This window comes from Panthera onca, chromosome A1 (assembly GCF_046562875.1).
Source record: "Panthera onca isolate mPanOnc1 chromosome A1, mPanOnc1 haplotype 2, whole genome shotgun sequence".
Taxonomy (NCBI): domain Eukaryota; kingdom Metazoa; phylum Chordata; class Mammalia; order Carnivora; family Felidae; genus Panthera; species Panthera onca.
In genome coordinates, this window is record NC_138339.1 from 141,879,890 (window position 1) to 141,896,889 (window position 17,000).

The 17,000-nt window shown below is 35.5% G+C and overlaps 1 protein-coding gene across 1 annotated transcript in view; it reads left to right on the forward strand.

Annotated features, from left to right (window-relative positions):
- The window catches only part of DTWD2 (DTW motif tRNA-uridine aminocarboxypropyltransferase 2), a 116,207-nt gene that overhangs the window by 84,874 nt on the left and 14,333 nt on the right, over positions 1-17,000 (forward strand). The gene's annotated exons all lie outside the window — the stretch shown is intronic.

A 17,000-nucleotide genomic window follows, 5' to 3' on the forward strand; every position in this document is an offset into this window, starting at 1 on the left:
TCGGGGTGCCTGGGCGGCTCAGTCGGTTGAGCGTCTGACTTCGGCTCAGGTCATGATCTTGCGGTCTGTGAGTTCGAGCCCTGCATCGGGCTCTGTGCTGACAGCTCAGAGCCTGGAGCCTGCTTCAGATTCTGTGTCTCCCTCTCTCTCTGCTCCTCCCCTGCTCATGCTTAATCTCTCTCTGTCTCTCAATAATAAATAAACGTTAAGAAAAAAAAAATTAAAAAAAAATTTTTTTTTCCCAATGTTTATTTTTGAGAGACAGAGACAGAGCGTGAGTAGGGGAGGGGCAGAGAGAGAGGGAGACAGAGTCCAATGCAGGCTCCAGGCTCTGAGCTGTCAGCACAGAGCCCGATGCGTGGCTCGAACCCATGAACCATGAGATCATGACCTGAGCTGAAGTTGGTTGCTTAACCGACTGAGCCACCCAGGCGCCCTTACAATCTATTTCTGTTGGGATTTTTTAAAACTTTCTTTAAATAACAACAAAAAATGCATACATCTGCTTTTCTTCATTTGTAAAATGGATAATAAAATTCTCAGCCTTATTGCAATGAAAGTGAAGGATATAGGGGAGCTTTTTGAACTGATGAATTGAGTAGAAGAAAGAAAAAATACAAAATGCCCTGAGAAACTATTTTCTACCCACTAGACTGGCAAACATTTAAAAAAATCTGATGACCTCAGATGTTGGAGTTGATATGGAGCAAATGGAATTCTTACTACTGAAGAGTGTATAAAATGTAACTACTTTGGAACAGTCTGTCATTGTTTCAAGAGGAAAGTATAACCCGGTACTTTGATACTGGTTTCACTTCTATCTGTGTACTCTGGTGAAGCTTGTGCACTTCTATACTAGGACACATGAACTCCTATTATTTTGTTCATAATAGCAGATAACTTTAAAGATCACATGTTTCAATGAATACATAAATTGTGACAGATTTGCAAACAGAGGTATTGTCAGACAGTAATGAAAATGAATGGACTAAAGCTATAGGAATCAATATGAATAAATCTCTGAAATATTCTGAGAAAGACAAGTCACAGAAGAAAAATTACCTTTTCTATAAAGCCTGAAAATAGAGAAAGTTGAGCAGTGTCTTATTTAGGGTACCTAAAAATAAGAGAATTATAAAAACTTTACAGTAGTGGACATCTCAGAGGAGGTCAAGTTGTTTAGGAGAACTTGTGCTGTTTTACTATGAACATTCTTAAGTGAACTTGGATGTATGGATCTTTCTGTCTGTCTCTCTATCAGTTGGTCTGTCTATATTTTTGTGCCTGTGTGGAGCATACAGAGAAGAGTCTCCTGGGAGCGTCAGTCATTTTGGTTATATTCTGTTTCTTAAAAAGTTATTAAAAGATTCAGGGCTGTCAGTTTTAGTCTTCTATTTGATAACTCAAATATTATGTATTTTTATAGATATTAAAAATTCCACAATTACATGTTAAAATTAAGGTGTGGAAGAATAAATGCTATATGGTACATAGTCATTGTCTAGGTCGTGAAATTACCGAGTACTTTCACTTTTTATATTATGCATTTCTAAATCTTATAGGTCTTTTATAATGAACATGTAATTTCTTTAATCCACAATATTTTAATTTAATGTTTTTAAAATTTACATCCAGTTAGTTAGCATATAGTGCATGTTTTCCATATTTAAAAGTCTCTTACGTTTTGTTCCCCTTCCTGTTTTTATATTATTTTTGCTTCCCTTCCCTTGTATGAACATGTAATTTTTTATATTTAGAAAAGACATTAATGATTATAGAAAGTAAGCACAAATGCAAAATTTTTCTAATATGTTGCTAATATAGTGACCTTGAGTTATATGCTTTCATGTATTAATCGGTCATGTCAGAGTTAATACTAAAGATTCTTGTTTCTGAAAATCACTAGACCAGTAATTATTTTCATTTCAGACTTTCAGATAAACATCATTATCTTTCCCCAGAATTTTGATAAGTCCAAATTTAGGATGATGTTTTCTATACTGGTATAACATATAGCTAAATTTAGAAATAATGATGACCTCTGAGTAGTCAAAAGACTGTTAATGTATGCTATGTTGTTACAGATACTTTAGTATCCACTCATATATAATATTATTAAACAATTCCAAAAACCGCTCACACTAAATATAAGTTTCTAAGTTGTGCAACAAATATCCTCTGTCTTCATGACATGATCATTTTTAGGATTTTTTAAAATAACCTTTAACCAAATGTAAATGTGTTATTATGAAAAGTTAGGGTAAGAGATTATAAATATTGTAATTTTAAAGGAACAAAATGTAAATTCTGTGGTTATTAAATGAGAGTCTTTATGATTATTTAAAACATATATTAAAAAAATTCTAACTTATGTAAGAATGTTTGATGTCTTAGAAACGTCTGAATGATATAATCACGAAACACTAACTTTCCCTGTTACTGACTTGAACATACTTCTTGGGTTGGCAGTTTAGAAGCTTTTGGTTTTTTCATTTTTATGGTAGAAAATAAATATGTGTGTGTGTACATATATATGTGATTAGACAAATATAACAGTTGTAAAAAAGGTTTTTTTCTGACATCTGTTTTCCTTATATGACTATACAGTTAAAAAAATTGCATGACATTTATTCCCTTTAGTATTTTTTTCCTCCCAAGTGAGTGCTCTAAAAATGTCACTTTGAATTAAAGCATAATGTTTGGAAGAGATAATTTATTTATGTTCTTAATGTAGATTTCAGTAACATGCTGAGTTTACTCTGGTTGAATTTTTCCTTTATCCCAAAAAGAAATTGCTGAAAAGACAGATTTTCCATTGTAGAAAAGTGTTAAAATTGCATAGAATAAAGGAAACTGATCCTTTTCATATTCCTAGAGAAGGATTGGATAAGCACACACATATTTTATAATTAAACATGGTTCATATTTGGTTTATAAAGTCTAAGTGCTTTCTATAGATTTCTCAGCTTAAATGGAGTGTATTCCTTTTTCTACAGTATGAACAATTGGCTAGATTTCTAGTTCTTGTAGGATTTATGTGTCATCAGTGGGCTTTCTCTGCATTATAAACAGTAAATTCCCTCAAGAGATAAATTATGATTAATATTTGTTTCCCAATTTCAACTTTTCTGTGTAAAAATTAATAATTGGCTAAAGCATTTGTTTATCAGCTTTATAAGCTTAAGTCAGACACAAATCCCTAATCTCTGTATATAGATTTATTTTCCCCTTCTCATTTCTGCATCTACTTCATTAGTAATGTCACAACCCCCCCCTAAATGTATGTGTTTACTGCTGGGTTTGAATGCATAGCTATGGTTGTTTATTTTCTAATGATGATAATCAGTGTTCACTAATTCAACCAATATTAATTGAACACCAGCCACTGTGATTGTCACTGTTCTTGAAATTAGATAGAATATAATGGTAAGTAAAATAGACAGTGTATGTCCTAATGGAGTTTACATTGTGTAGAAAGAAATAGCAACTTAGATCAGTATGTGATTACAAATTAAATTCTGTGAATGGAATATAAGGAGTACTTCAAAATGGAGGTTTGATTGAAGCTGGAGACTCATGAAGACGTCTGTAGCATTTGAGAACTGAAGGAGCTCAGCCAAAGCTGAACTTGGCTGTAGTTAGCCAAGCAAAGTGAAGAGTGAAGACATTTCCATACTTAGTGTGGCTGGTATGTAGTGACAGAGGGAGTGGGAAGGGTGGTGTTATGTAATAGGTGATTTACAGACTGTGTGAAGGATTTTGCTTTGTGTCAAGTTGAGGATTTTCATCTGAGTAATAATGTGATCTTTTTTTTTTTTTTTTTAAAAGAATCACTTGGCTGACACATAGAGAATGATTTACAAGAAGACTACAGTAGACACAGGATGTCCAGATAGGCATTTGCAGGGATTCAGGCTAGAAATGATGGTGTATTGGAATTGAGTACGGTCTTTGGAGAAAAAGTTATTCAGACATAGAAATCATACTAACAGTTACAAAGATTTTGTGTCTATGTCTCTGGCTTAGAATGTTGACCTTGTCTAGTAGAAAAGGAACTAATTAATATAGATAGAGTTAGGTTCTCTAGATATTGTCAATAAATTAAATATATACAAATAGCTTTTCTAGGGATTAAGCAAGTGATGGGAATCTTAATAAGATGATAGTAAGTTAAACTACAGGAGAAGCTTTCATTAAGCAGATGGTGAAAAACAACATAACAATAAACCACAATTTGTTAAATATTGCATATCGTCATAGTTGATGCTTTCATTGTAACTAATGCTTTCCACAAAGAAGTGTGGAATTAACATGCCACTGTTTTGATTAACCATCTAATAGAATTTTCACTTAAATCGCTTGAAAAGATGAATGATAAGTTTTGGGAAAATTCAGTTTTGATTTCAAATGATAATTGTTTTTCTTACTGAGTAGAAAAGAAATCCCTGTAATTTGATGAGAACTCTCCACTTCATATTCCTTTTTCCATAGTCTTCTCATTCTCCCTTGCAGTTAACATTGTTTCACTCCTTTTTGGGGTACAGATTCATCAGCCTTATATGTGTCACTAAAAATGCATTCATTTATTTTCTTAAGTTTATTTATTTATTGAGAGAGAGAGAGAGAAAAATAGAGACAGTGTGAGTGGGGGAGGGGCAGAGAGAGAGGGAGAAAGAGAATCCCAAGCAGGCTCCACATTGTCCACGTAGAGCCTGAAGTGGGGCTCAAACCCACGAAACCGTGAAATCATGACCTGAACCAAAACCAAGAGTCAGACACTTAATTGATGGAGCCACCCAGGAGCCCCAAAATGAATTCATTTCTTAAGGTCCATATCTGACATTTATGTACATATTTTTCACGCTACAAAGTTGACAGAATTATGCTCTCTCTGAGGGGAACGTATTGTATCAATGACGATTACGCAGGGCTTTTATGTCACCCAAATTGTGTTTGAATGAATTCATTTAAGAAATACCGGTTCACTTTTTGGATTTCACTAGCATTCTTAAATAGTCTGAGAAAATGAACAGAGCAAGTATAGGCATTAGCCAACATCTCAGTATGTTGACTACACTTGAATGGACAGTGGTCTTAATAAAGTTAAATTCCATAACACCACAAAATATAATGCATGTTGTATTTCTCTTAGCACCTTTTCAGCTGTCAGACAGAGTGATCATTGCATATTTGAGTTTTAAAAACTTATTTATCAGTCAGCAGCTATTTACATTCCTAGCACTCTTTTAGGCTGACAAGAAAGTAGAGATCACGGTCACAGTTTGGCTGATTATTGTTCTTTACATAATAGTGAAATAATACTATGTTTGCACATACATGTATTTGATATTGCATATGCAACTTTTTCCACTTTGCCGTACAATGAAGAGTGGAGAGAATAAACATGAGATTTAATCAGGGCCCTGATAGTGTTTACCTAAGTGATGGGAGATAATGAGAAGCCAAGAATTTTAGTGCTTGAAAGAATCTCAGAGATAGATTTAAATCAATTATTTTATTTAGTAGTACAGTGAGACCCTGTAACCGAAGTAGCCTACCCAAGGTCACACAGCTAATTACTAACAACTATCCTCTGTTTTCTGTTGATTTTAGTGTTTTGTATAGCAGAGAAAACTTCTAGTGATAAAGAAGGAGTATTTATGCAGCTAATGCTCATCATGAGAATTTTTAACAGCGTGTTTTATTTTAAGATGTGCATACACCATGTTTAGAGGCAAGAAATACATAATCCTATTGTAACTGCCATTCAAGTCAAGAAATAGAACATTGTTGGCACCCCAAAAGGCTCAGACCCACTTTCCACCACATGTCCGTACCTCTTTCACTACCTTCTTTCTTACGGCCAAAGGTAACAGTATCTTGACCCCTATCATAATTATCTCTTTGTTTTTTATTTATAGATATATGTATTCCCAAATGATCCACTTTTGCCCAGGTTTTGAACCATACTGTGCATTCTTTTTTTTTTTTTTTTTTAAAGTTTATTTATTTATTTTTGAGAGAGGGAGAGAGAACACAAGTGAGGGAGGGGCAGAGAGAGAGGGAGACACAGAATTTGAAGCAGGCTCCAGGCTCTGAGCTGTCCGCACAGAGCCCGACACGGGACTCGAACTTGGAACTGTGAGATCATGACCTGAACTGAAGTTGGACACTTAACCGACTGAGCCATCCAGGTGCTCCTATCACTGTGCATTCTATTGTTGATAAACATTGGGGTTGTTTTCAGCTTGGAGCTATTATGATAAGTGATGCTCTGAATGTTGTTGTGCATATGACTTGATGTACCTATGCAAAAGTTCCTGTCAGTGTATACCTAGAAATGAAATATATGGGTCATGGGTTAAGCATAATTTCTGTTTTACTAGATTTAACCAAAGTGTTATAAAGTGATTGTAACTGTTTACATTCCCACCAGCGATGTCTGGCATTTGCTCTCTCTAACATTTTGGTGATATCAATGTTACAGATTTTCTGCCAATCTGATGAGTGTGTAGTATCTTCTCATTTTGTTTTAATTTTTTCATGATTATTAATGTGATTTAACACCTTTTTATATGTGTATTAGCCACTTAGATGTACTCTTTGTTGAAGTGCTTGCTTATTTTTTAAAATATATTTTTATTTTTTAATTTTTAATTTATTTTAATTTATTTTATTATCATTACTATTTTTAAAAATTTTTAATTCAAGTTAATTAACCTATAGTGTAGTATTGGTTTCAGGAGTAAAATTTAGTGATTCATCACTTACATATAACACCCAGTGCCCATCCCAACAAGTGCCCTTCTCAGTGCTCCTCGCCCATGTAGCCCATCCCTGCACCCAACACCCTGCCAGCACCCCTCAGTTTGTTCTCTGTATTTAAGAGTCTCTTATGGTTTGTTCCCTCTCTGTTTATATCTTAGTTTTGCTTTGTTGAAGTGCTTCTTACATCTTTTAACCATTTTTCTTTTGGGTTTTTGCGTTTCACTCTTGTTTGTTTCCAGGAGTTCTTTATATATTTTGTATCTCAGCCATCATTTGGTAGTTGTATATATTGCAAATATATTGTTTTTCCACTCTTTTTATACTGTGTTCTTGTAAATGGAATTTTAGATTTTAATGCCATTGAATTTCTCAGTTTTCTTTTTTTTCAAGTTAGCGTCTTTTGTGTCACAGCATTCATTCTTCCCTCTCATATTCTCATCTTCTAAAAATTTGGAATTTTATCTTTTATGTTTGTATTTAATCTACCTGTAATTGATTTTTGTGTTTGGTGTGAGCTGTGAGTCTAATTTCACTTTTTCCACTCCCATTTGGCTGTCTGGATTTTTGCACATTTATTTTCCCAGCACCATTCACTGAAAATGCCAGTACAAAACTCACTGTGTTGGAGTGCCACCTCTGTCATGTATCACTTGTGCACTCATGTGAGAGTATATTTCTCTGCTTTAAATTCTTTTCTGTTGCTTTGTAGGTTTCTGCCAGTTCCACACTGCCTTAATTAATGTTGCTTTACACTAGGTCTTACTGGTAGAACAAGTTCTTCTGCTGGGTTCTTCTAGAATATCTTCGTATTTTTTCCGCTTTGCATTAACACGTAATTTCAGAATCAGTTTCATGAAACTACACTAACACCTCTTCAGATTTTTATTGAAATTTAATTGACTTGTAAGTCAAATTTTGAGAATTAACACCTGTATAATATTTCGTTTTCCATGGTATGAACATAGTGTATGTCTCCTCTTATTTTGGTTTTTTGCAATGTTGCTCAATAAAATACAGAATGTATTTGGTTCAGTTGTACACAAAAAGTCGAATTATTATGTATAAATCAAGTCAGGTCTTAGCAGTTATGATACTCTGCAACCTGTAATTTTTTACTGTTTAGGTGTCCTGAACTCTGTATTGTTCAAAGAAACAATCCTGTTGTTGACTAAGTCTTTTTTATGTATGTCTGCGCTGTTGTAAAATCACTTAAACATCACAGATAAGTCACGCATGTGAAGAGGAAGAGGAAGATAAGAAAATATGTTGAAAGCATTGGGCAGATAGAATACTCATGCAAGATCATGCAAGAAATGGAAATTTTTTCTTTTAAAAGTGATTTTCAAAAACTCTAACAGATTTCTGGTTTGTCTTTTCTGTTATATAGGGTTGTGTGGGAATGTTTTAAAGAAATATGTAAAGATTTGGTACAAGATCTAATAACTTCAGTGATGATTGCACTTTTTTATTGAAGCTCAGCTCACATACTTAAAAGATGAAAGAGTAAAAACCTAATATATTCCTTGTCTGCAAGTATATTTTTAGTGAAAATATTTCTGCATTTCTTTTTTTACAGGCTTGTAACTCTAGGAATATTTTATTTATCTGCCCAGATAACTTGTTCTTCTCCAGGATTCAGTAAAACCTCTCTTATCTCTCCTGCTTCCGAGTCTGCTTTTTCTCTACCTGTTCTGTAGGTTTCCTCCTTCCATCCTGTGAAAGTTGACTTCTGGCTGTGTCCTAAATTCCATCTCATCCCTCACCCTTGGCCAGGCTCCTCATGTGGCTTTATTGTGGTAAAGCTGAGAGCTTCGCCCTTAGTCGTTAAATTAGGAAGGAAACATTGGATATCGTCAGTGCTGCCAACCTAATTCCCATGACACCACCCTTATCCACACCTTACCTGTGTTGAGTGCTTATTGTATGCAGCTGTTGCTCAACACTTTGTATATGGCAGCTCCTTAAAGCTGTTAATGTTTTAGGCTCTGAGAGTTCAAGAAACTTGCTGGAGGTCATACCACTCTTCTGTAGATTTAAATGTAGGTGTGTGTCGCTTCCCATCTCATGCTTTTAGTGGTGCTTCCCTGCCTCCCAGTCCACACACATTATTTCGGTTTGAAGTTACAGAAGAGACAAATGTTTTTAATCAATAAAATATCATACAATTTAACACAGAGTAAATTTTAAAATAAAAATCTTAGGTGGCAAACGAACTTATGAAGTAATAGTATAATGTGTGCTTTATTTCACACCCGGCCTAATTGATGATTCATTTTTCTAGAGTCATTTATGAAGCCATGACAGCTTTTGAAACAGATAGAACTGCTAGTTATTTTTCTCTAAATGTTTGTTTATTTTTGAGAGAGATAGTGCAAGCAGTGGAAGGGCAGAGAGAGAGAGAGAGAGAGAGAGAGAGAGAGAGGGAGAGAATGAATCCCAAGCAGGCTCTGCACTGTCAGCACAGAGCCCTATGCAGGGCTCAAACCCATGAACCATGAGATAATGACCTGAGCTGAAATCAAGAGTCGGATGCTCAACTGACTGAGCCACCCAGGTGCCCCAGAGCTGCTAATTCTTAAATGAAATTTATCTTTGGTGAGAAATGTTTGACTAGCAAGACATTAGAAAGTTGACTATTATTATTTAGATAAGACTAGTTCGTTCATCAATTTCTCATATCCTAAATAAGTTTCTAATTTAAGTTTCTTGATAAAGGATATAAACTGATATAAACCTAATATGAAAGAATGCATATCTGTAAGCATATTTAAGTTGGACAATTTTTTTTAATGTTTATTTTTGAGAGAGAGAGCAGGGAGGGGTGGTGAGAGAGAGACGGACAGAAGGTCTGAAGTATCTGTACTGACAGCAGTAAGCCTGATGTGGGTCTTGAACTCACAGCTTGAGGTCATGACCCGAGCTGAAGTTGGACGCTCAATTGACTGAGCCACCCAGGTGCCCTACTCTTTTTACTGTAAACTGCCATTTCCATCACTGCTTTAGAGAAATCTGAGAAAAGATAGGAAACTTTATTCAACCCTTGACCCTAAGACAAATATCTTTTAGAACCCTGTAGGCCTAAATTTTAATAAGCTCCGCTAGAGGGCAGTTCTCCAGGTTAACATGAAAGTTTTTGTATGTTGGAGAATTAGCACGTAACTTTATTTCTCATTTTGATGTATAAGAAAGTGCTAAGTTTTAAACCAAATCTATTCTATAAGTTTTTTGTTGTTGTTGTTTTGGAAACAGATTTTCCCATAGAAGTTCTGTTGTAAGATGAAGTTCCTCAAGCCATCCTAGAAAAAGACAAATAATCATGTATTTTAGGAAGTAGCACTAATATTACCATTTTATCTATAACTAATGCCTATTTTAATTTTATTTTTATCAGTTTTCCTGAGTTTCAACTTTAATCCTGAAATCTCTACCCTATGAAAAAGTTTTGCAGGCTTCAGAGTGCAGCAGGGCTGGAGTAAGACATGGACACTGATGTTTATGAGTACTTTTCACTCTTGGGTAGAGGACGCTTCCTCCTATATCAGTGTTGTTAAAACGATGTTCAGAAGAACCCTAAAATTCTTGAGGGGGTGCCTTAGTCTTGCTTTACAGAATAGCTTTGTTGTTTTTGTTTCACGTGTTGAGGTTCACCTAGCCTTTAATTATTAGCCTGGTGATAAGAGTTCCACTCCTGAATAAGGTTTTATAGATTCACGTATCTGCTTCACCACGACTGATTTTAGAACTTTGACTTACTTAACTTCACCCTCTGCACTTCAGTTTCCTCTTCTGTACAATGGAGATCATAGTAGTACTTACTTCACAGGGTGTTTGTGAGTCTTAAAAGAGACAATATGAGTACATTATCTGGAAGGGCACTTAGTGTCCAGTAAGCGCGTAAAACTTTGAACGTACGTGGGTCAGTCTGTGTCAGATCTGGCAACTGTCTGATGCCAAAGTTGGGCTCCTCCAACTGTTAGATCGTATTGTTGAATTAAACTAAGGGAATGAAAGGAATGAAAGGGATTGAAAGATTGAGGCTAGGAGAAAAGATGTTCTGCCTCTCAGAGGTTTGCTCATAGGCTCAGATGATGAATCTTGCTTGTGGAAAGTCGTAGTAGAAGAAAGGCTGCTGCAGAAAGGAGGGTTTTTATGTGTGTCTTCCAGTGGTGAAGACTTCAGGATGCTATTGAAAGGGAGTTTATTTCAGCCTTTTCCAGACTAGAGTTGTTTCAGAATGCCTGGGAAGTAGATTGCTTTTCCTAGAAACCTGTAAGAAAGCTGATCAAGTGATTAGAAAGTTTTGTGACTCTTAATAATTGAGAAGCACAATAGTTTTATGGAGTAATGACGCTTGCCTTAAAATCGCCTGAGCACAGATAACAAATAATTGCCATCAAATTATAAAAATATAACATTTGTGGGGATGGGAGGTATGAATTAAAATTTAATTTTGAGGTCTTATTTTAGTGTGTTTTGTTTGATAAAAGAATTAACTAATATAATAGTAAGTTATTTTAAAAATGCATATGTTTTAATATTCAGAGATGCCATGGCATGTTATTTCCTTGGATAACGTACTGACTTATTTTGTGCCCTAAAAGCAATGACTAAACCACTGCACATGCTATGTCACCCAGACTTTTAATGATATAAGACATTTATATCAAGCTAAAGGTGTACTTAGGAAGGAGACATTTGAAAAAGCCCTTTTTGAAGGCATCTGAACAGTGATCATAGCCATCAAACTATTATCTTGCATTTCTTTTTTGTTTCTTTTATTTTTAAATTTATTTATTTTGACAGAGAGAGAGAGAGAGAGAGAGAGAGAGAAAGGGAGGGGTGTGGGGCTGAGAGAAAAGGAGACAGAGAGTCCCAAGCAGGTTCTGTGTTGTCAGTGCAGACCCCGATGCAGGGTTTGGTCTCACGAACCATGAGATCATGACCTGCGCCTATAAATCAAGAGCTGGATGCTTAACTTACTATCCAGGTGCTCCTGTTATCTGCTATTCCTTTATTTTTTTTTATTTTTTAAATTTTATTAAATTTTATTTTTTAAATTTACATCCATTTACTTAGCATATAGTGCAAAAATGATTTCAGGAGTAGATTCCTTAATGCCCTTTACCCATTTAGCCCACCCCCACCCACAAACCCTCCAGTAACCCTCTGTTTGTTCTCCATATTTATGAGTCTCTTATGTTTTGTCCCCCTCCCTGTTTTTATATTATTTTTGCTTCCCTTCCCCCGTGTTCATCTGTTCCGTGTCTTAAAGCCCTCATATGAGTGAAGTCTTATTATATTTGTCTTTCTCTGACTAATTTAACTTAGCATAATATCCTCCAGTTCTGTCCACGTAGTTGCAAGTGGCAAGATTTCATTCTTTTTGATTGCCGAGTAATACTCCATTGTATATATATACAAATCTTCTTTATCCATTCATACATCGGTGGACATGTGGGCTCTTTCCATACTTTGGCTATTGTCGATGGTGCTGCTATAAACATGGGGGTGGATGTGTCCCTTCGAAACAGCACACCTGTAGCCCGTGGATAAATGCCTAGTAGTGCAATTGCTGGGTTGTAGGATAGTTCTATTTTTAATTTTTTGAGAATCCTCCATACTGTTTTCCAGAGTGGCTGCACCAGTTTGCACTCCCACCAGCAGTGTAAAAGAGATTTTCTTTCTCCACATCCTCATCAACATCTCTTGTTGCTTGAGTTGTTAATGTTAGCTATTCTGACAGGTGTGAGTTGGTATCTCATTGTGGTTTTGATTTGTATTTCCCTGATGATGAGTGATGTTGAGCATTTTTTTCATGTGTTGATTGGCCATCTGGATGTCTTCTTTGGAGAAGTGTCTATTCATTTCTTTTGCCCATTTCTTCACTGGATCATTTGTTTTTTGGGTGTTGAGTTTGATCAGTTCTTTATAGATTTTAGATACTAACCCTTTATCTGATATGTCGTTTGCAAATATCTTCTCCCATTCTGTTGGTTGCCTTTTAGTTTTGCTGATTGTTCCCTTCGCTGTGCAGAAGCTTTTTATTTTGATGAAGTCCCAACAGTTCATTTTTGCTTTTGTTTCCCTTGCCTCTGGAGATGTGTTGAGTAAGAAGTTGCTGTGGCCAAGATCAAAGAGGTTTTTGCCTACTTTCTCCTCGAGGATTTTGATGCTTCCTGTCTTACATTGATGTCTTTCATCCATTTTGAGTTCAGTTTTTGTGTATGATGTAAGAAAGTGGTCCAGGTTCATTTTTCTGCATGTCTCTGTCCGGTTTTCCCAGCATCATTTGCTGAAGAGACTGTGTTTATTCCATTGGATATTCTTTCCTGCTTTTTCAGAGATTAGTTGGCCATGCATTTGTGGGTCCATTTCTGGGTTCTCTATTCTGTTCCATTGATTATCTGTTCTTGTGCCAGTACCATACTGTCTTGATGATTACAGCTTTGTAGTATAGCTTGAAGTCCGGGATTGTGATGTCTCCTGCTTTGGTTTTCTTTTTCAAGATTGCTTTGGCTATTCGGAGTCTTTTCTGATTCCATACAAATTTTAGGATTGTTTGTTCTAGTTCTGTGAAGAATGCTGGTGTTATTTTGATAGGTACTGCATTGAATATGTAGATTGCTTTGGGTAGTATTGACATTTTAACTATTTGTTCTTCTTATCCAGGAGCATGGAATCTTTTTCCATTTTTTTGTGTCTTCTTCAGTTTATAAGATTTCTATAGTTTTCAGTGTATAGATTTTTCACCTCTTTGGTTAGATTTATTCCTAGGTATGTTATCTGGTATTCTTATATATTAAATATATATTTAAGATTTAATGTTAGAAAAGAAAGGAAGGCATTATAACAACAAGTGTTTCCAGGAATTCCAATTTTAGGCAATTCAGAGAATCATTGGCAAAGACTGAATGCAGGATCTAGAACTGGAAGAGTTGGGTGTTTCTAAAATGGGAGTTATAGTATAGGCTTAGAATCCATACCAGTAGAATTCTAAACCCGGCACTGATTTTCCTGTTCCTCAAGAAGAAGTTACAGCAAGAGTACTCAAACAGTCTAAACCCTTGGAGAACCAAGTTCCAAAAAGATCAAAATTACTGAAGTGTTCTTTGAATCAGCATGGCTTCTAATATTTGGAAATTAAGTTTTATGTAATATGATATATCAATATTACAACAATCATATTAATTATATTATAACTTGAAATTATTAATATATAATTAATTGTATTGTGATATGTAATTAATATATAATTATAGTTAATAATATATATTATATGTAATCTTAGGATTAGGTTTTACACCCTCAGGTCCATGTATCTGATTTTTGTCGATGAAGAGGAACTGAGAAGCAAAATTACCTTATTGAAACTAATTGGTTAGCTATTGTCAGGTTTGATATAAAAATCCTGGTCTTTCCATAGAGCCTCATACTTTCATCAAATTTTAATTTTTTCTTTTCTGAGAATTGTAAATTTTACCTCGGATTTCCTTGAACTTTTAAGAAGACAAGTCACTTTCTGGGGCACCTGTGTGGTTCAGTTCGTTGAGCGTCCAGCTTCAGCTCAGGTCATGATCTCACGGACTGTGGGTTTGAGCCCTGCAATGGGCTCTGTGCTAACAGTTCAGAGCCTGGAGCCTGCTTCAGATTCTGTGTCTCTCTCTGCTCCTCCCCTGCTCATGGTCTGTCTCTCTGTCTCTCAAAAATAAAGAATAAAAAAAAGTTAAGGAAAAAAAAAAAAGGCAAGTCACTTTCTGACAAATTATTATTGTGCCTATGACTTCTCAAGAAGATGGATTGACAGGATTTCTTTTTGTTCCCACTCATCATATCAAATGTGATGAAGGTGATACAGCACATGTGCATAATAGACATTGTGAGAAGATCCCATTAACGTGCTATATAACATGTCTGTTAATCATAGTACAGACTTTAGTTATTTACTCTTAATATATCCGGTTACTGGATAATTCCTGGAGAGATAATTTGTGAAGGACATTTTGAAGTCTTCTAACACTTGATAAATTTCAGATTCTGAATTTTCATGCAGTCATGTGGGCCGTGGTAAGAAGTAAAGCTACTCACTGAAATAAAAAACTTCTTCTTAATTTATTTTTATATTTTTTAATTTCGGTTTTTCCAAACTTATTTTTTAAAAATCAAATTTGTTCCAATAAACAAAAATCACTGTGGATTTTTCATGTTTCCCAACGATTTTGTTGTAATCAGATGTTTATTATAAATTTCTCCAGTGGTGGAACTGAATATTGAAAGCAGTAGTTGGCTGTGCTCGGTTTTCTAGTTGACCTGATGACATATCAAAGCAGTTGGTAATTATAGTTAATCAGCATTATGAATTATTCTTACAGTTATTTAATCATGGGCTTTCTTTGATCATTGCAGTTTCTCAACCATTTTTCTCCATCTCTTCCCTCCCTCCGTTTTCCATCTTTTTACGTTGGTAGAAATGCAGAGTGATTTTAACTAAAATGTTATTAAATATGTTTTAAAGAATGTATTCCAAAATTAAACACATTCTGTAGTGAATCTTTTATTATTTACTATGTATGTATGTAAATTTATTTTTTGAGAGAAAGAGAGCATGTGAGCGAGCAGGGCAGGGGAAAGAGAGGAGAACAGAGGATCCATAGTGGGCTCTTCACTGACAGCAGAGAGTCTGATGTGGGGCTCGAATTCATGAACCATGAGATCATGACCTGAGCTGAAGTCGGACACTTCACCACTTAACTGAGTGAAGCACCCAGGTTCCCCTGTAATGAATCTTTTATGATGCCCACTTTACTTCTCTCTCTCTCCCTTCCCTTCCCCTTCTCTTCCTGTCCTCCTTATCTTCCACCTTCTGAGGAGAGAAAGGATACAAGTTGTAGAGAATTCTTGGGACAAAATGCATTCAGAGAAACAAGGGAGGAAGAGGACTGAGGGACAAGGGTCCAGAGACGGGACAGTTTTAATGCTGTAAAGGAATGAGAGACTGTTAGAACTTCAGAGATACCAGAAAATGAGAGACAACACCTGATTTTATTAAGTGACTACGTGGTAAGAGTTGGACACCGCCACCTCATTCCACATGTTTACATATTTAGTGAGTAAAAACTTAAATTCTTATCTACTCACACATCCTTAAGTGTGATTCTTTTCACAGTGTGGGCTAGGAATACGGTTTTATGAGTGTGAGATTACTTGAGTTTCATTTAATTAAAATAGGAATCAAAAGGCCAGAATGTTGACATTTGGTTTTCTATTGCTTTTCCCATTTCTGACTGTCAGTCATCAGGTGTCAGTCAACTATGTGTGTGTGTGTGTGTGTGTGGGCACACACATCTCTTTATACACACTCACCCCCATACAGGCATACCCCTGTCAGTCTATATTAAGAAACAATGGAAGACTAAATCATACAATAAAAAACCCAGTTGTCAATTCTCCAAAGTGATTAAATCGTTTTCACTTCTACCACAGTGCATGAGGGTTTCATTTGTTCCATATTCTCCCCATTTGGTGGTGGTAGTCGTTTTGATTTTAACTGTTCTAGCAAGTGTGTAAAGTTATCTCATTGTGATTTTAATTTGCATTTAGTCGTGTTGAGCACTTAAAAAAATTTTTTTTTAATGTTAATTTATTATTGAGAGACACAGAGAGAGCATGAGCATGAGAATGGGAGGGGCAGAGAGCATGAGAACACAGAATCTGAAGTAGGCTCCAGGCTGTGAGCTGTCAGCACCAAGCGAACATGGGGCTTGAATTCATAAACCGTGAGATTATGACCTGAGCTGAAGTCGGCTGCTCAACCGACTGAGCCACCCAGGTGCTCTGTGTTGAGTGCTTTTATATCCTATTTGCCTTTCTTATATTTTCTTTTGTGCAGTGTCTTCACACTTGTGCCTCCTGGGAAAGGGTTATTAGTCTTTTAATTTATGATTTGTAGTAATTTGCATATATTCTGGTTATATTTTCATTGTGAGATATATGTGTAACTGTCCTCTGAATATTTAACAATAACAATAACTAGAGGATATTATGTATAGAAGATATTAATACATTTAATATTTTTAAACTGGCGATTTTGGAAGGAAGTGAACTAGTATTTAAAACACAGACTTTATAATTTTTTTTAAGTTTATTTATTTATGAGAGAGAGAGACAGCATAAGCAGGGGAGGGGCAGAGAGAGGGGGAGACACAGAATCTGAAGCAGGCTCCAGGCTCTGAGCT